The following is a 20,964-nucleotide window of genomic DNA, read 5'->3' as shown; positions in this document are numbered from 1 at the left end:
TTGCTCTTTCACTTTTGGACAGGTTGATTCTTGGAGACCTGTCTTTCATACTGAACTGAAATTTATCTTATTACCTGCACCTATCATTCCTGGAATCAAATGAGATATTATATGCAGAAATTTTTGAAACAACAAAGCACTGAATACATATAAAATCTATATTAATTTCACCACGTAGAGTTTGAAAATTTGCCCAACACATACCATTCTATCTGGGTCCTTGGTAGAGGTGAATAGGAGAATAGGGCAGGGAAAATACTCTGCATAGGTTTCTGAAGAGCTCCTTCTGGTCTGACATTCCATTGATTTGTCTTTTTAAACAGTTCTAATTAAGCAATGAAAGTCAAGCGCCAAGCTAAACCAAGAGCTAGAAAAGAGAAACTAAGCTAAAATAGGAAGAAAACTAGGGCCCAAGGATTAAGGCTGATCAAGGGCCAGAAAAAACAGGAGGAGGTTGGTGTGACTGAACTGCCCCTGCTGGCTAGGACATTTCTGCTTATCTCCTCATGGCCAAAGGCAGCCTTGGAGTACTTGAGAAACTACTCCAATTATGAGCCCACCAAATAAAAACAGCACTAGTATGGAAAAGAGTCCCAGATTAAAGTTTAAGAACAATCCCAAACTTACTCTTAAAACATCATTTTAGGAGTACTTAAGGTATGGCTGTGTGTTCAGCCTCGCAGCAGTGATACCAATGAACTGCCCTGCCAGCTGTCCTACAACTGGGGCTCAAATCAGGGCAAGAACAGATCATTTCCAGACCCCATGTCCATGGGTGTCTACTAGGCAAATCGAACAAGGACTCCCATATCCAAACTTCCACAGATGGTTGGAAATTACTGAAAGCTTTATGGAATTTCAAGGGCTGTAAATAGGGCACCTTGATGCAAGTAACAGAATACTTGGATATACTCAAGATAGCCTTTGGGGAAATTCCATGTTCATAAAACTTAAGAGACAGTTCTCACTGAGGGTGCGAAATTGGTTCGATACATAAAATGAATGATAAAGTATGAACAACTTTTAGATTCTTTGGAACTGAAATAGTACTACGTATTACTTGGAACATAGATTCAAAGTTCATGGTAAAGTTTAGGATATGGCATATGACTATATTCAATGCATGACAATTAGACCTTTATACTGCACCTAATAAGTGATCCTATTGCTTTTACAGAGACAGAGTCTTTAAGTACTTTCTTAATCTCATCATGATCCTTTAAAAAATGCAGGCTTTGATAACAATATTACTTTTTAGATAAGACACCTAAACTGCAAGAAAAATTTTAAGGTATTTATTGTACATATTACTGCTCAATGTAATGAATATAATATGAATTTATAAAATGCCCTTGGCCCATCCAAAACATCATACTGATAAGTTGTCTTTAAGAAATTTTAATAACAAATAGTAAAACATTGCTTTCGATAATTAGCCAATATTACAAGTTATATCTTCAGGGATTTATACAGCATCATACTTCTTAGAGTACAACACAACAAGCCAAATTCTAAATGGAAGTATATTAGACATTTTTTTATTATTATTGTATTTATGGCTTTGTTGTCTTATAGTTGACAAATTAAATCACATATATTTAAAGTATACAACTTGCTGTTTTGATGATTATCACAGCTACTCAAGCTAATTAATATACCCATCACCTCACATTGTCATCTTCTGTTGTTCTTGTTGTTGTTGAGAAATATTGAGATGTCTCTTAGTGCCCTCACTCACTGCTGACAACAGGTCTCACTGCTTGCATGCCCTGTCTCTGCCCTGCAGAAATGCTGCGATTACACAAAGTCCTTCGCCAGACTCAGCCAATGTCCAGGGCACTGACCCCTCATCTAACTCAGGCGTATTCCGAAGATGTAAACTTTGGTGCCTTAATGCTTGAGCCTTAGTGCTTCAAGGTGTATACCTTTTAACCCATGCTGTAGCTGTTACTATGGGGCCAGAGGGAAGAATAGTGATTATTGAACAGAGTGGGGGAAGTCCAAAAGTAACAAAAGATGGTGTGACCATTGCCAAGTTCATTGACTTAAAAGATACGTATAAAAATATTTAAAACATTAAAAGATAAATATAAAAATAGTTTTCAAGATGTTGCCAATAATATAAACGAAGATACTGGGGATGGCACCACCGCTGCTGCTGTACTGACGCAGCTCTATTGCCCACAAAATTTGAGGAGATTGGTGAAGGTGCTGATCCAGTGGAAATCAGGAGAGGTGTGATCTTAGCTGTTGATGCTGTACTTACTGAACTTAAGAAAGACCTAAACCTGTGACAACCCTTGAAGAAAGAGTTCAGGTTGCTACAATTTCTGCAAATGGAGATAAAGGAATTGGCAACATCATCTCAGATGCAATGAAAGAGATAGGAAGAAAGGGTGTCAACCCAGTAAAGAATGGAAAAACGCTAATAATGAATTAGAAACGATTAAAGGCATGAAATTGACTGAGGTTATATTTTTCCATATGTTATTAATACAGAAAAAGGTGAGAAATATGAGTTCCAAGGAAAAAGCCACCAGTCTCTGCATACCCTCCATTTGAAAGCCTGGGCTCAAAATCCTGTGCGTTCCGGAAAAGTCTTATTTTCTAGCCAATCCTGGCTAGACTGGCAGGTCTGCACCTCTCCCTGACCTCTGAGGAGGGTTTTTCCCTTGTACCTCTCACTCCTTAGCTTACACAGCATCCCTGCCCCTCCTCCTGCTACCATGATCTGGAAGTGGGGAGGAGGGTTTCTAGCTACATGCAGTGTGCAGGGCATCTCCAGCCAGCTGCAATTTCAATCCCGCCACCTTAGGGACTTCCCAACCCACTTCACAGGGTCCCTCCCCTCTGCCCTCAGATCTGGCCAGATCTTCCCAGAAACAAGAGTAAGGGCTGTTGTTGAAGAAGGCATTGCTCTGGATGGGGGTTGCACCCTGCCTCGGTGATTCCATCCTTGGACTCATTAACTCTTGCTAATGAATATCAAAAAATTGATGTAGAAATTATTTTAAAAAACACAATTCCTGCAATAATTATTGCTAAGAAGGAAGATGTTGAGGGATTATTGATAGTGTAGAAAATTACGTACAGTTCCTCAGAAGTTAGTTATGATGCTATGCTTGGAGATTTTGTGAATATGGTGGAAAAAGAAATCATTGACCCAACTAAGGTGGTAAGAACTGCTTTTATTGGATACTGCCGGAGTGGCCTCTCTAACAACAGCAGAAGGTATAGTTACAGACATTCCTAAAGACGAGAAAAACCCTGGAATGGGCAGAATGGGAGGTGGTATGGGAGAAGGCATGATTTCATTCCTAGAATAGTACTTTACCATCATTAATTAGAACTGAGAGGAAGTTCAAGGCAGTGCTCCTCACTTGAAACTTCAGAGAAGTCAGCTGAAGGCAGTAACTGAAGCAAAGCCTGGCTAACATTTAGGAAAATCACTGTAACCATTGGTTACTGGTTTCTGCTGACAACATACAATGGTTTACTGCTGTCACTGTCGGTGCCTACAGATAATTTATTCAGTATTTTTGAATAAAAAGACACATATACTCTTGATAAGTAAGTGCAAGAGCCATGTACCAATGTAGTGCTTCTACTTCAATCACGGAGGCATTTTTACTACTATTCTGTTAAAATCAGGATTTTAGTGCTTGCCATCCCAATGGGAAGTTAGAAAGCACCCCTTTTGTGGAAAGTAAGAATACTTGTGTACAAAATAGAGAAATATTCAATTATGTGACAACCCTTGTGTATTAAAAATTTGTTTATAGTTAACAAAAAAAAGATCTACTCTCTTAGCTACTTTTGAGCATACAATATGGTATTATTAACTATATTACCACACTGTATACTACATCTCCAGAACTTATGCATCCTACCTAACTGAAACTTTATAGCCTTTCATCATCTTTCCATTTCTCCCACCCCACTCCCTGGTAACCACCATTCCGATTTCTGTTTCTAACAGTTTGACTTCTAGATTCCACATATAAGTGAGATCATGAAGTATTTGTCTTTCTGTTTCTGCTTTATTGCACTTGGCATGTCTTCTATGTTGTTGCAAATGACAGGAGTTCTTTCTATCTTAAAGATAAATAATGTATATAGTAATAGATATAGACAGATGTAGATATAGATGTAGATATCTCACATTTTCTTCATCCATTCATCCATTTTCATCTGTTCAGCCTTTTATGGATACATAGGTTGTTTCATATCTTGGCTTCTGTAAATAATGCTGCAATGAACATGGGAGTACAAATATCTCTTTGAGATGCCAATTTTATTTCCTTCAGATAAGTACCCAAAAATAGAGTTGCTGGATCATATGGTAGTCTTATTTTTAATTGTGTGTGGAACCTCCATACTATTTTCCATAGTGGCTGTACTAATTTACATTCCCACCCACAGTGCACTAGTGTTCCCTTTTCTCTACATCCTCACCAGCACTTCTTTTTCTTTTTGATGATACCCATTCTGACAGGTATTAAATGGTATCTCATTATGGTTTTGAGTTGCACTGCCCTGAGATTGGTGATGTTGAGCACCTTTTCATACAACCATTGACCATTTGTATGTCTCCTTTTGAGAAATGTCTATTCTGGTCCTTTATCAATTTTTAATGGGGTTATTTGATTACTTGATCTTGAGTTATTTGAGTCCTTTTTATATTTTTAACATTAACCCCTTACCAGACAGATGGTTTGAAAGTATTTTCTCACATTTCATAGCCTGCCTCTGTTGATTGTTTCTATTGCTGGGCAGAAACTTTTTAATTTGAAGCAATCACATTTGTCCATTTTTCCTTTTATTGTCTGTGTTTTTGTACACATTTAGTACACAGAAAAGCTGTCTCAGTGTACAATTAAAGGATTACAATTTTAGAATAAAATTAAGACCCACCCTCATGAGAAAATTTGACCACAGTACTGAAAGGACCATTTGTATGTGAGGTTCCAAATCCCATTAACTATCTCTACTTTTTCTTTTTTTAAAAGCGGAATTCAGGGAGTGCTTAATGATATTTTTCTTAACTGAATTCAAGCAAAGCATTGGAATCAACTCGATCTCTTCTCGTTATTGCTATTCAAGCTGCCTCCAAGAGTGGATTTTGTTTGAGAAGATGAACTTCCTCTTTTTCTTATAACACAAGGCATAACAGACATCCATAATTTAATTAGTTACTTAAAACTACTGTCTGTGGAAGTTGATGTAAAGAAAGCCATTCATCAGTCACCTACTTGCAAGCTAACTTTTCTTTTCCTTTCATATAAACCTCCCAAGAAGCTTTCCCTGAATGCCTAACACTCCTGAAATATATTCGTTGACTACCAGAGACAGAATTGAGGGCAGACCTTAAAGGTCACTTAGCTCAGCCACCCCCACTAACACTCTCACTTCCAGACTTCTTCTGGATTATGTCACCTCCCTCATCTCCCAACGGAATGAGACATTTAAATCACAACAGCTCATTCAGAAACACACAGCAGCTGCCCATCTGAGTTGGCTTCAGTATTTGTGTTTGAGAGGGTCCTGGCTGTGTGGTTCACTCCAGAAAATTATTATAGATGATGCAGTTGGGTCATGTGACACATGGTTAAAAAATAAACAACTCTGTTATTGACACATGACCTACAACTAAGACAGAGGTTCCTGTGATGAAATATTTGGCTCTGAGGAAATGTCACTAGCTTTGTTTTTCTTAACATGGAAAGCCAATTTATACTTTCATATGAGGCTGAATCTCAACTGTATCAACCTTGTGGCATCTCACTGGATTGGATGCCTCAAAAGTTGTTTTCTGATCAGCAGAAATCAGCTACAAAAGTTTTTTTTTTTTTTAAATGAGAGACTTTAGGAAACATTCTTTATCCTTCCTGTGCTCCCCTGGCTGCTAACTTCTGACCTGGGGCTCATTACCTGGTGGTCTGATGAGTCATGGCATTCAAAAAGAAGAAGAAGGAGAAGGAGAAAAAGGAGGAGGAAGAAGAAGAGAAAGAATAACAAGGATATTTGGGGGGTTAGATATATAGGCAATTAAAACCTGCTGGGTGGGCTTTCTTTTCCAGGAAGGCTTAGATGCTGATTTGGAAGATAATAGTGGATTCTCTTTGTGATGCTTACAAATATTCTAGAAAATGGAGGGAAAAGGGAATGTGAAGACAGACTCATTAAGACACAGTCCACAGATTCTTAGTATTTAAATATTTAAAAATTTTTGACAGATTTCTAAGAAGCTTACTTTAAAAAAAATCAGTGATAAAATTAACTCTGAAGGACAATCTGGATACAAGCAAGCTTGATCATAAGAAGTGTGTCTGGGTGTGGGCAGTAATACAACTCAGCACCTTGTCTCAAACCAATTCTTCCCGTGTTCTTGCTCTTTGCTGACACTGTTAGCAGCCATCAACAGTCAGCCAGGCCAGACTTCCAAGTCCTTTCCAACTCACCTTCCTCATCCACATACAGTGATCTACTTCTCAAATAATTTTTGTCTCCTCCTTTTGCCACTCTGAACACACAAGTTGAGAGCTTCATTCTCACAATGGGATCATGTAAACTCCTGACATTGTCTTTATTCCATCTCATACCCCAGAACAATTTTTTTAATTCCAATTTAAACACATCCCTGTTTAAAACTTTTAATGGCTCACTTCATTAGGATTAAGTTCAGATGTTTTACAAGACAATCAACCTATATTTGGGAATCATATGCAGTCTGACCAGAAGGTATCCAATTATGTAATATGAAAACTAGAGACATTTGTTGATGAAGATTCAAAGTACAAGAAACATTGTGCATAGGACAATGATACCTCAGTTCCCTTCAAAATAGGCAGCTTGGGACTTCACACAGTTCTCCCAATTGCAATATGTCAGCTGCCTGTCATTTTTTTTTTTTTTGAATCTCATGGATGGTCTGAAATCTCTTTCATTTCAAAAGTGATTTAGTTTTGGGAAAAGCCAGAAGTTGCAGGGTGCCAAATCTGGGCTATAGGGGGGCTGAATCACCTGGGTGATTTGATATTTTGTCAGAAAACTGCACAAGACGTGATGCATGAGCAGGTGGGTCGTTGTGATGAAGCTGCCAATCACCAGTTGCCCATAGTTATGGCCTTCTGAATCATCCAAATAGTTTCCACGTAGGCTTAATGCAAAATCTGATGCAGATTCGTTGCTCTACTCTCTCACTCATTTTGAATGTGACAGCCGCACAGTACATGTGCTCACTCAACAGCGTCTACTGTCCCCACTGATGAGTACAGTGAAATCATCATTGTTCATGCATACACATTCCAGTCCACTCTCCTTGGTTACATCAATGCCATGCAAACCTTTTTCATTATATTAATGATGACTGAACTGTTTTTGGACAGACCTCATATAGCTAAAGAGCATAGGTTCTGAAGTGGGAGTGGAAGTCTGGCTGGTTCTTTTACCAGTCATGTGATTTTAAAGAATTACTTAACCTCTCTGAACTTCAGTCACTTCATTTGTAAAATGAGAATCATAACAGTAGCTACCTCATGGAATTATTGTGAGGATTAAATAAGATAATACAAAAAAATACTTGACATGGTGCCTGACAGCTATTGCTCAGTGCTGGAAGGTTTTATTGTTATTGTTCTTTTATTTAAAAAAATTATCAATTGATTTTAGAGAGAGAGGGGCAGTGGGAGAGAGAGACTGGTTTGTTGTTCCACTTATTTATGCACTCACTGGTTGATTCTTGTATGTGCCCTGGTCAGGGTTCAAACCTGCAAACTTAGTATATTGGGGCAATGCTCCAACCAACTGAGCAACCTGGCCAGGGCTATTGTTGTTCTCATTTTTACTTTTTCAGCTCTAGTATATGCTGCTTTCTTCTAAACTTCCATATTTTTTTAGCCATATTTAACTGTTTTCTGTCCCTGGACAATAGCTTATGATTTGTCACTATTTTTCATGTCCTGTTCAAGAGGATGTGGCAGACTTGACAGAGAAATGCTTAAAGAACTTACAGGTCATTGGAAGGTGCTAGACTTTAAGTTGAACTAGGATGGTGTAATTCAGGAACCCTCCACAAATATGCTGAGAGATGAAATCATTGCTAGGGTCAAAATGGAAGACAGATTGGCTCCTTTATTAAGCCAACTGGACGGAGGACATGTTATAATAGTAGTCAGGTCATACAGAGCTGGTGAAAACTGGAGTTTCGAGAATGCAATATTAGAAAAACTTAGCAAACAATGAAAAATTCTACTCTTGGGACACATCTTATTCTGCCAGAAAGTGACAGATCCTTAAAAAGTGCCACATAAGGTTGGACAACTTTCTGCTTTGCCTGGATTGCCCTTCTTTGTTTGCTGGTTCCTTTCCATCTTTGAATGGCTACTTCAACGGTCCCCTTGTCTGTTAGCCTCTCCTGACTTCCCCAGTGTTACCTACCTCCTCCCGGGAGTTCTATAACTGGTGCTTCTACTGACTTACTCTAGACCTTCCCTATTCAGTAGTGACTTCCACTGTCTTTGTTAGATACATGGGAGGATCAAGTGAATATTTGTCCAATGACAGTATGCAAAGCAAATTTCTTCCTAAGAGATGTTTTGACCTGGCTGAATTTTATTTCTGCTCTTTGGGTTTCTCTCAGGTACAAGGTACTTCAAAAGGAAGGAAGATTTATGGGACCTTTGACTGACAATCTAAAAAAAATGTGTAAGGACACTAACACTTGAATCCAAGGATGATGGAAAATAGAAATCTGGCTGGAATACATTGATTGCGTATAGGTGACATGCTACAAGTAGAATAGAAACATATTAGGATGCCCCATAAGAAGGCAAATCGAGGGGCTTGCAAAACACATAGGAAATGGAGAGGCAGTGGCTGTGCTGACCTGAATGCAAAATGCTTCATTTATTTTTGCTGACAAATCCTTTTCCTCCAGTCTGGCTATTGAGTCTTCTGCTTACCAATTATGTGATATTGAGGAATTTAGATTGTCCGAGTCTCAAATTTTTTTATATGTAAAATGGAGTGGGAAAGAGAGTGGGAATGCCACCTGTTCTGCACATTTTTAGGTTTGTTTTGGTTTTCCACAAGGAGACAATATGCAATAGCCTAGTTTTCATCATAGTATTTTCATAAAAAGTGAGGTTAGAGAAGAAATGCTGATTTTGTGGTTGTTCCTCATGTACTAGTTAATGTAACACTTTGATTAAACTTGAACTCATCATCATTGAAGTAGTCACTTTGTGTTTTCAAATGAAAAACTAAGAATTGCCTGAAGTATGGAGTATACACTTTCCTTATCAGAATTCTGAAGCTATTTTACTGCACGAGTTCAAGTCAAAAATGCAATTAATTATACAAGTCATTGTAGTTTGTATCTGGAGGTTAGATTTTATCCTATGAGTGAGCAGTTTTTGAGAATTCATATCACACCCCAAATATCAGAATTATAGAATATTTTAAAGTAAAATAATTGGCTGAATTAAATGAATTTTTTATGTACTCACCTTTTGGTGCTTGATGTTGTAAAACTAGTTTAACTGAGATTGTGATATTAGTATGCTTTAATTAATTTTATAGGAATTTTATTGCTATTATTACTATAATTGTAAACAGTAACAAGCCAGGTCACAGAGCAATCTGTTAGAGTTAAATCAGAATAATTGGTAATTCAATGGATATAATTTAGTAATAATATAATAATGGTAATTTGCATGTAAATCGATTTAAAAACAGCTTTTAACTGTGCTTGCCTCATTTAATATTAGTGATTGAATAATGTTTCCCGCTAGGTAATCAATATACAAATGATATTTATTAAATTATTAAAGGTATTTGAGGTACTGAAGTATCTTCAACTCTTTTCTTATAATTTTATTTATACTTTTATTAACCTGGTAGATAAAGCTTGTTAAGTAAAGGTAAATATCTCTTTCCCTTTTAATGAAAATCATATTAGTAAGAATTCCACTTAAAGTCATTTTTGGAAAGAGGTATGAATAGCTAGTTCTATAAATAAATAAATAAATAAATAAATGAATATTTTGCATATTTTGAAATAGAATATGGTGCTATCAAAACTCACAAGAACCATCTGGAAATGTGAGGAATTGTAAACAAGCAGTTACTTGTTTTACAAAGTTCATTCAAATGTACCTCATCAACCTGTCTTTATCCCTTTATGATTAACCATAGGCCACTCTGCAATTTTCTGTGTATCTTTCTAGCTAATATTAAATTGTACATGCAGAAGAAAATAAATTTATATTGTCAACTTTAGGTACTTGATATTATAGACATGGAGTTCTATTTGGAATAGGATGTTAATATAGTCTTTAGAAGTTTGATTGTATTACTTAAGTAATATAGCAAGAAATAATAAAATTGCTAGTTATTTTAATCAAGAACCATTTGAACACTCATAAATTAAAGATATTTGGATCTCAAAGCAATAAAACCATTGGAATGAAATGGACTAGCTGAATATTTAGAAGAATTCCCATGTATCCAGTTGCACAAATAATATAGCCTAGAAGTAAGTATTAATTTTCCTTAGATAATGTGTTGTCTTGTTTTCATGTGCTTACTGCATACCCCGCAACCCAGGTTCAATGCGAATTTCTCCTTTAAAGACTTGGATCTAGCCCTGGCTGGCGTAGCTCAGTGGATTGAGCGTGGGCTGGGAACCAAAGTGTCCCAGGTTCGATTCCCAGCCAGGGTACATGCCTGGGTTGCAGGCCATGACCCCCAGCAACTGCACATTGATGTTTTTCTCTCTCTCTCTCTATCTCCCTCCCTTCCCTCTCTAAAAATAAGTAAATAAAATCTTTTTTAAAAAAGACTTGGATCTTATCAAGTTTGGGGGTTACTTTGGAAATAAGAGAGTACTCTTCACAAGAACCCTCGAGAACCAGTATTGGTTTTTGTAATCTGCTCTGGGCTAATGAGAGAGTGCCTGAGTTTACACAGACAATCACTTGGGACTGTCTCATCAACTTGACATTATACAGGAAAAGAACTCAAAACTCAAGGAGGCTCAGACAAGGTCAGATGGTTTCCCAGGTAGAAACTGGGAAACCATTTTACTGGTTTGCCTTAAGATGCTTTAGGTTTTGTTTTATCTTCTTCTGATGTCTCTAAGAATTCCCCTCTTATCCAAAAGGTTTACATTGTATAAAGAGTTCTTGCTGTTTAAAATGAAATATAGCATTCATTCAACACACATTTACTGAGTGTCTGATACATGCCAGTTATTGTGCTGAGGGTAAATGAGGACAATGAAGTGCTGGTCCATTTAAGGCTCATAGTGGGGGAAAGGTTGGCATTAACTAGCCAATATGTAAAAGTCATAATGGCCCTGAACATATCTTACTTTTAAAATATGTTCTGTCACTTCAGTCTTCTGTTATGGCACTTACAGGCTATGTTGAAATCCTCCTGTCACTTTATACTTGAATGCAATTAATCTTCATCTATTTCTTTATTCATTATTTTTTCAACAAATATCATTTGAGTAACTTTACCACATTTCTAACAATTGAGTGATAGGAAGATGAATTAGTGCTGCCCTCAGTGTCTTATGGTCCAGGCTGGAGATAGTACATGTACATAAATCAAGATGATGATGCCACTCCATAAGAGTTATGGAGGTTGGGATAAAGGAGGGACTATTTCCAGTCCACAGAGTCAGGAAAGGCTCCATGGGTAAAGACGCTGTAAACAGGGCCTTGTAATGTGTGAGGTTGTCAACATGTGGCAAAAGGGAAAAGATATCTCAGATAAAGGACAAAAGAACAAAAGCATGAACTAGGGAACACAGAAAGAGCCGACAAAACAAGATTGAGCATTCAGTTTGGCTGACTTCTCCCTTCAGTTTTGATGAGTGGGTCGGGGAGAGTGAAGAGGTATAAAGAGAAAAACAGAAATGTTAAAAGTAGATAATCGATGACTGTTGCCAAGGACCATGAGAGAATCCTCAAATATTTGGAAGCTTCTTTATGAGATACTGTTTGAAATTTAGGGTGTGCTACAACCACCCACCCATAGTGCCAGTCCTCTCAGTTCTTTTTCTTTTCCATTATCTAATTATTCAGGAATGTGCAACATTAAACATAATAGATACCAGAGCTTAATAATCAACAATAGTTGGAAACACATAACTTGGAAAGACATGCCCTCATTTTGAAATCAAATCCCACACACGACCTCTGGAATTTCAGGTTTGATTACCAATGTTGAACTTGCATGAAGTGCACCAAAGTTCTCTTCTAGGTAGCCTGGAGGAGTTAGGTATAAATCAGAGCCAGTCAGGCTGGCAACCTACATACTTACATTCATAGGTACAGAAAGATGTGCCCCAGTTCTCTGTAGCTTCAGATGGAAAGCATGTGAAATGCCGTACACAGCAGGGCTCTAGCCAGAAGCTTGGCCAGTTTAGCACTTTCCACTGGGTCTCTCTTAGTGGTTTCATTTCTGGTTTCATTTCCATTTGATCCTAAGCTTACTGCCTGGGTACCTATCATGCCTACAGAAAATAAGAAACTTGAAGAAACAAGTGGGCCCAAACCGTTGGACTGTCCTCACTGCTCAAACCTACGGTCTGTCAAATTTAAGGCAGATATGATGCCTCACATTTCCAGGTAAATTAGAGCATGACTGGGCAAGCTTGACTTTCTAGGGTTCCACTATTGGGTGTTTTAAGTTGACATCAACTTCTGTTTCTAGATTAAATTATATATATATATATATAATAAACACATATATATGTTGGAATATATATATATTTATAGTGAGGCACAGAGCATATCACCTTCTCTTAATTCAGCAGGATCTGTTTCACTGCAGGTTATCAATATGCTAGCATTTTGATTCACCCTCAAAGTGTATTCATTTAGTCACAACTTAGAAGTGTTTTGTGAGTAGTATATAACTAACTTACAAAAGAATAAAGGCTGTGACTACTAAGGCTTTTAAGGCATTTTCCAAGTTAAACATTCTTAAAATAAAAAGTCAGCAGGTCCTCTAGTAGGCCTTTCCTTTTTTATAAAAGCCAAAGATGCAAACTTCAGAAAAGAATAGATGCTGAAGTTTTCTATTTGAATGTGCATGGGTGACCGAGGTGATGTTTTGGTACTTTCTTCAGGAACATTAGACAGGAAGTCATGTATAGTATGACTTAATATGTATTTATTACATCAACTAAAAAAGTATCTGAGCTTTGTGTCTTCATGTCCCTTCATAGAACCATACAAGTTACTTAGTTCCTAAAATGATGCTAAAAATAATTTAAAAAGCCCTTCTTATGTAACAAGAATAAAATGTACAAAATGACAGAAACATGTTTTGATGTTGTAAAATAAGTTGGAAAGGCAGGCATCAAAATGAATCTATTTTTAAAGGTCTGCATCTGGTACCAAGTGCTAATGTGCATTTGATTGCTCATTTGCAAGGCTCAGTGCGAAGAAGCACAATAGCCCCTCCTACCAGGCTGCACTTCTCCAGGACGTGTCAGACATTTTGGCTCCAACAGGAAAGAGGAAAAAGTTCCTTGTATGTGTTCTAATATGCATTATTTCCATATTTAAGATGTCTCTTGCCATAAAACCAAGTTTACATTGTTTTTTCCAGTTGACTTGCCTTCTTAGTTTAAACTATTAGGTTAAAAGATAAAAAAAAGGAAAATGAGAAAAAAGCTGACCTTTCCTTGAAAGAAAGGTGAAATCATTGATTTTTCTTGCAATGTTCCAAGGGAAAGTGCACACTGAGTGATAGATATAGGCACCCCAGGGCTAGCAGCTGGAGGGCAAAAACCACTTTTACCCATGATTGACAAATAGTACATAATGAGAAGAGAGAGGCAATTCAAGTTTTAAATTTCACTCTCTTTGGCTTTTAGGGCAGCCAGGCACTGCTGTTCTCACTTGGTAACTTTTGAGGTACTGCCAGGAAAGGGGACCTGAGTGACAATTTTTTCATTTCTCCTACAACCCCCCAAAGCTTTAGTAAATTTGTGTGGCCTGCTCTTTCAAAGGGGCCCAGCTGCTAGCAATTCCACCATTTTTTCTTTGGAATGAAAATCCTGGGGGTCTGGAAATGTATTGCATGGTTACAATGACCGCAGCTGAGAATTAAAATCCCTGAAAGTGGCATCTCTAAGTGGCGTTCAGTGCTGGCCAATGAATAAGCAGTTGGGGAGAGAAGAGTAGGAAGAACATCTAATAAAAAAGATTGAAGCAGAACTCTATCGCAAGTGTGCTTTATGAAGTAGTGTCGGTATTCCAATTTTTCACATTTGACAAAATTAAGACATGTTTGCTGTAAATAGTTTAAGAAATATGTAAGAGGGAAATCACCAACAAAGTAAAACAAATAAACTAGAGATAGCTGATGTTAACATTTTTTATCTCTTTTAGATGTCTCTCTTCATTTCTGTACCATTTCCCCTCCCCTTATCCATGGTTTTGCTTTCTGTAGTTTTAATTATCACAGTCAATTGCAGTCTGGAAACATTAAATGAAAAATTCTGGAAAGTAAGGAATTTATAATTTTTAAATTTCATGTCATTCTGAGTTACGTGATGAAACCTCAAGCCTTCATGCTCGGTCCCACCCAGGACCAGGACGTGAATCGTCTCTTTGTCCAGTGTATCCACACTGTGTCCACCCTCCCTGCAGTTAGTCACTTAGCAACTGTCTTGATTATTTGGTCGACTATGGTGGTGTTTGTAGTGACAGCCTCTTAACTGGTCTTCTGCCTTGGTCTCCTTCACCTCTAAAATAACAGCTAGGTTGAGCCTTAATAAATATAAGTTAGCCCATTCACCCTTCTGCACTGAGGTCTCTAATGATTTCCCATCTAATTCAGGGTAAAATCCAGAGTTTAATTACCCAGGATTTCTAAATGGGAATGATGTTCACATTTTGGGCAAAACAGTTCTACATTGTACAAAATGTCACACGGATTACATGATCTTGGACATCTTTACTCCCTTGAAATGACAGTAGGGTCCCAGAGTCACAACCAAAAAAATACCTCTTCCTCAGATTTCCAAACATGCTCTGAGGGGCACCTTCCCACCCTCCATGCTGGAGAACCATTTTGGCTTCTCTCTCTACACTCATTTCCTAACCCATCTCTGCCTGTTTCTTCTCAGCTCGCTCTGTCACAGTCTTGCTGCTCACTCGGCAGACTAAGCGTTCGCTCTCAGGGTGCCTTGTGTCTGCTGTTACCTCTATCTGGGAACTTCTTCACCCAAGTCACCTTAGTTCTTGTAGGTCTTTATACAAATGTCATCTTCTCAGTGAGTCGGACTTCTCACCTGACACTTCACATTCCCTCATTCTGCTTTATTTTTCTTCCTTAGCATTTATCACTATTAAACATATTATCAACTTTCTTATTAATTCTATTGTGGTCTAGTGTTCTGCCTCACTACATTGTAAACTCTATGAGGGCAGAGGGCAGTATTCTGTTCACATTGATATCCTCAAACATAGCCAGAGCATTCCTAGAACATAGTAGGCATGCTGTAAATAAGGATCATTAGAGATTTTAAAAATAGAATTATTTTTATATATTGAATATCAGAAGAATTTTCTAAGTCAATGGTTCTTAATCTTTTGTAACTCAAAACTTTCTGAAAATCTAATGGAAACTATGGATTCTCTCCCAAGGAAAGTGCATATTTGTGAATATAAATGTATAAGGTTACGTACTATGTTGGGTTGGCCAAAAAGCTTGTTTGTTTGTTTGTTTTCCATAAGGTGGCTCTAGTAGCATGTACTTGTCTTTAACTTCATTCAAAATAATTGTGTTAGACTATATTGTGACAGCTGTCATATCAGTGTGAATTAAAAAAAATCAAAATTGGTGAACGTGTGTGTAGCCATTTTAATATTGAAGATGAAGAAAATATACTACATTTTTGGTGTATTATGCTTAATTTTAAGAAATGTAAAAACACAACTGAAATGCAAAAAAAGATTTGTTCAGTGTATGGAGAAGGTGCACTGACAGATCAAATGTGTCAAAGGTGGTTTGCAAAGTTTCATACTAGAGATTTCTCACTGGAAGATGTTCCATAGTCATGTAGACCAGTTGAAGTTGACAGTGATCCAATCAAGACATTAACTGAAAATAATCAACACTATACCACATGGGAGAGAGCCCACATACGCAAAATATCCAAGTCAATAAAGTTACTGGTGACAATGAAAAATGTCTTTTTTATTTTACAGAAAAAACTAAACAGATGTTTTGGCCAACCTAATATGTATGTGTGTGTGTATGTATGTATACATGCATACTTATTGGATTTAAGTAGATATAGGTACAGAGATAAAGATATGGATGTGAATATTGAAATAGAGAAAATACAGAGACTGAGATAGAGTCGGCCTCCTTATTTTCTGAGGATATGCTCTAAGACCCTAAGGGGATGCCTGAGATCATGGATGGCATGGAACCCTATACATACTGTTTTTTCCAATACACACACACATATCTTTTCACTTAAAACAAACACTTTATGGTTTTATTTTGGCATGGCTTTTCTCCTGTGCAGGTTAGGAATCCACCAGTTTCTCCACAGTACTCTTAAAAACAAGATGAGAAAACTAACAACAGAGTTGGGTGGGTTAGAGTAGGTAAAGACTCTTACAAAATATTGAGGGATTAGCTTTAATCTGCAAACTAGGAGGGAGGATATAAACCACGATTCTGTTTCATTCTGCTTGTTTTCTAGTCCCCTGGAGGAAAGAATTAACTATATACACATCAAATTTGCAGAGCTAGAACTCAAGACGAGAGAGTTCTAGAATCAAATCCCAAAAGACCTTGACAGGTTAAAATGATGAGCCAATATAAACAAAGCGAGATTAAACAGGGAAAACATGAACTCCAGAACTCCAATTGTGGAAGCTCATGATGATGAAGATGAACTGTAACAGAACTTGGGAGTTCCAGTTGACTGTAATCACAATGTGAGGCAACAGATTTGTAGGTACCAAAACAAAAAATTGAACTTTGAGGCTGCATAAAGTTATAGTAATGAAGTGATTCAGTATAGTTCTGCTACATTCTGTTGGACCAGACAATACCTATAATGCTATGTCCAGTTTGGGGTGCTGAGAATTTTGATGGAATGTAGCATACCAATGACTTACTCAGGGTATGAGGATCCTACTAAGCAGAAACCACACATTTCACCTGAAGAATGAAAGACTTTGTGGTAACAGGATCATAGTCTTTAAATATTAAAAAGACTGTCACATGTGGCTTTTTTTTTACTCCAGAGGCAAAATGAAGAATCAATGCAGTAGATTTACAGTAAATCATCTTTTCCCTACACACAAGAAAGAGTACTTTTTTTGTAGTACAAACCATGAAAGTTGAAATGGGCTTACCCTCTTTGGAAAGCTGGAGATTTTAGAAATCAACTTTGTAGAGATGTCATAAAATAAAACATGGGACTGCCCTTCTTTAGGTCCCTTCTAGCAATGAAATTCTGTCACCTGCACTGTTTTCTGCTCCCCCCACTTGTGGGAACTCTGTATGTCTCTTCACTGGCAATTTCACAAGGTGACATCTTTCTGTGTATAGAATTTCCCTGGGTTTCCATGAACATGCTTGCATGTAACAACCGTTTTAACTTGTGCTTGAGGTTTTCCTACACAAAGAGGGTGGGTTAGTTTTTCAAAGATGGTTGAGCAAATTGCTTTCACCAGGCCATTGTTGAAATAGGTACAGAGTGCTGGAAAGAGAACAAATCATAGGGAGTTTTTGCTGAAGGAAAAGGACCTACATTTTTAACAGGAATTATAAATGTAAACAAACATCACAAATCGGTATAAGGAGACTGGTGTAAGACAGCTGTGAATGGTGGGCTGTGGCACCCCAGGTAGGCTTTTTCTTACTGAAAATGGGCAGATATTACAAACTTGAGCCCATTTTGTCACATGGTAGAACAGGCTCAGACTTGTTACATTTTCCTGTTTTCAAGAAAAGCTAGAAATTCAGATCCTTACATGACATCTTCTGATTTTAAATGTTGGCAAAAAAGCCAGTTAAAAGACAAAACCCCAGAGAACAAACCCTGTGGCTGTTCAACAAAATACATCTCTCTTTCAGAATGTTACAAACTATCGGCTTGTGATGCCTGCTGAAAAATGCATCTCTGGATTCTCTCCAAAGTTCACTTCATCTTACAAAGCATCCCTGATGTCTCTGAAAACCAATTCTCAAACTGAATTGAACAAACATTTCTGAGCCTCTAATAAGCAAAGAATTAGTTTGGTAGGTATTTGAAAAATATGAACATGAAAAACAATGATTTTTGTTCTTAAAGTTTACAGTTTTGTAGTTGGCTTAAGACAAACACCAGTACAACTATAACGTAAAACTAAAATGCAGTTTCACAAATAGTACAAATAAACTACTGGGAAGGGGAAAATTGAAACATGAGGGGAGTCAGGCAGGGCAAGGTTCATTTGTGGTTTAACCAGGGAAGGTTTTCATAAGTGATCAGTGAAGTGGGGAGACTTTCTTCGGGGGAAGAAAGAATTTTAGAGAAAGTACAGAGACAGTAAAGTGAGAGGTATTTGAGGAACCAGTGTTTACCATTTACTTGGAACAAAGCATAGGTGTTGGGGATTTATAGGCAAAAACTTACAAGGAAGGTTAGAAATCAATGGCAGGCCAGAGTTTTGATTTAATTCAATAAGCTACTTGGGAAAGACAGCTGTGTAACCCAGAACAAACCTTTAAAATTCATTACATGCCATTTTACTACTTGTCACATGAGGCGTAACCTACTTCGAAATGTGGTGTGAAGCATAAATTAGATCAGTAAATCAATTCCCGTGAACGTTGTAAGTTACTTATTGTCAGTGATGGGCAAGCACTGGAGGCTTCGGACCAGCAGGAGGATGCGATGGGAACTGTGCTTTTGGGGAGATTAATCTGGCAATTATGCTTTGACCACATGGTGAAAAGGCAGACAAACAGGCCACTTGAAAGTTAATTCAGTTGCAATAGACATGTTTTTGTATATGTAATAATACACATACAGTCTTCTAAACTGAAAAGGTGCAAAGGGTTTGGTGGGGAGAAGTCAGTCCTCTCTGTTTGAATGTCCCCCAGCCAGCCAGCTATCTGCCTCAGAAACAATCACAGTGACCAGTTTTTATGTGTTCTCCCAGATATTACCTGCATATTTGTAAACACGCATGTGTACACTGCTTCCGTTTTGGAGCTACTTCTGTTTCGGTTAGGAGGAGAGCTTCTGCTCAGACGTGGTGCGAGCCTGAACTCCACTTCAAACTGACAAGACAATGCCAGAGCGAAGACGGGAGGAATGCAGAGGAGCAGCCCAGGGTCGCCTGGGGCCTGTGGGATTTCCAGGTCAGCAGAATGAATGTGTCTTGCCTTCTCCCTGGGGAAGTCTGACCCAGGATTTGAAAAGTATTAACCTTTTAGCTTTTAAGAACACTTCTGTGCTTTTGAGTTTAATCTAAATGACTGAAAGTTTTTGGGTGGTCTCTGGTGATTCATTTCAGAGATTTTGGAGTTTGAAGATGTGGCTGAGGATGAGAGACAGGATGAAAGCATTTGAACAATTATTTTATACTGAGAAGTTCTTCTGTAAAAGTATTCCATGCCATTATTGATCTCTATAACCCAACTCCACTGGATTCGTCCAATCCTTTTTCCCCCTTAGAACTTGTCCAAACTTTACATCAGTCTGGTCAGCTTCTTTTAAGGGTCCTAAAATACCATGGATTCTCCAGTGATGCCTGCTGGAGAACTATGCCTTCACTCCTGCTGATCCTTCTTCCTAAAATATATACCCTGGTTTGTCCACTTATTAAGAAAGACTGCTAAGTCTGTAAAATGCTCATTAAGTCTATCTTATTTTAGGAAGGTTAAGTAACAACCCTGTAGGGTTTGACAATATGGGTTCAATTCCAAATTCTGCCTTTTTAACTAACTTTTCAACTTTGGGCAAGTTAATCTCTAAGCTTCATTTCTTTGTCTGTAAAACATTGATGATAATAATTGGAACTTAGAATTGTCATGAAATTAAGTGATATATTGTTAAACATATCTGGTGCAGGAGGTGCATTTGGTAGATGTTATTATGATGGTAAGGCCTTGGTAATTCCTCTAAAGTTCCCAGTTTTCCTCAACTAGTCTTTTTATATCAATATCCCTTGATTCACAATTTAATGGTTAATTAAATGCTGTCTTCTACTGTTTCTTATATTTTGGATTGATGCTCTGAAATAGATCTTAAATTCTTTGAGAGTAGAAACTATGCATTATAATTCTTTCTGGACATATAGTACCTTTTCTATAAATATTCAGGTAATCCGTTAATATAAATAATTAATTACTCTTTCAGACTCAAATTATGGTAGTTAGAGAGGAAATCCTAACTACATCCTTGGGGTAGAGATTTGGAATTCTTTCAGAATAATTATGAGACAATGAATAAAAAGAAATTCTAAAATAAAAAAAAATTTGCTATTTTGACCCAGTCATCAATGTCTAAAACACCATTTCCAAAAAGTCTATATTTTCCTCTTGGTTTCACTAGAGCTCTGAAAATCCATTTTTACATTTTAAAAAATGCGTTAAACATTATCAGTAGTATATAAATCTTCTTGGGTGTAAAATCCCATTTCCAAGGAAGTTATTTATGGACAGGTCTCTGGTTAAAATAGTAGTATCCAGCATTAGAGGAATCTTAGTACTATACCACTCCTGCATGTCTATCTCAAAGCTGAGTGCTTTCCATGAGAAAACGCATTTTTCTTCTTTAATGTTAGTTGCATGAAATCTTCTAATTTACATTTTTAAGAGGGGATATACACCATTATATGTGCATGAAATATATTTGCAGAAGCTCATTTTCCTGTACTTGGACTTATCCCAGCCATTAAACTTGAAGTTTAATCTTGTCCT

At 37.4% G+C, this 20,964-nt stretch overlaps 1 pseudogene; it reads left to right on the top strand.

The window, feature by feature from the left end:
* The first annotated feature begins 1,788 nt into the window (after window positions 1–1,788).
* Window positions 1,789–2,651, top strand: LOC114492930 (annotated as a pseudogene).
* Window positions 2,652–20,964: the final 18,313 nt, after the last annotated feature.

This window comes from Phyllostomus discolor, chromosome 3 (genome assembly GCF_004126475.2).
Source record: "Phyllostomus discolor isolate MPI-MPIP mPhyDis1 chromosome 3, mPhyDis1.pri.v3, whole genome shotgun sequence".
Classification (NCBI taxonomy): Eukaryota; Metazoa; Chordata; class Mammalia; order Chiroptera; family Phyllostomidae; genus Phyllostomus; species Phyllostomus discolor.
Note: the sequence above shows the minus strand (reverse complement) of the source record. Positions and strands in the feature narration are given on the sequence as shown.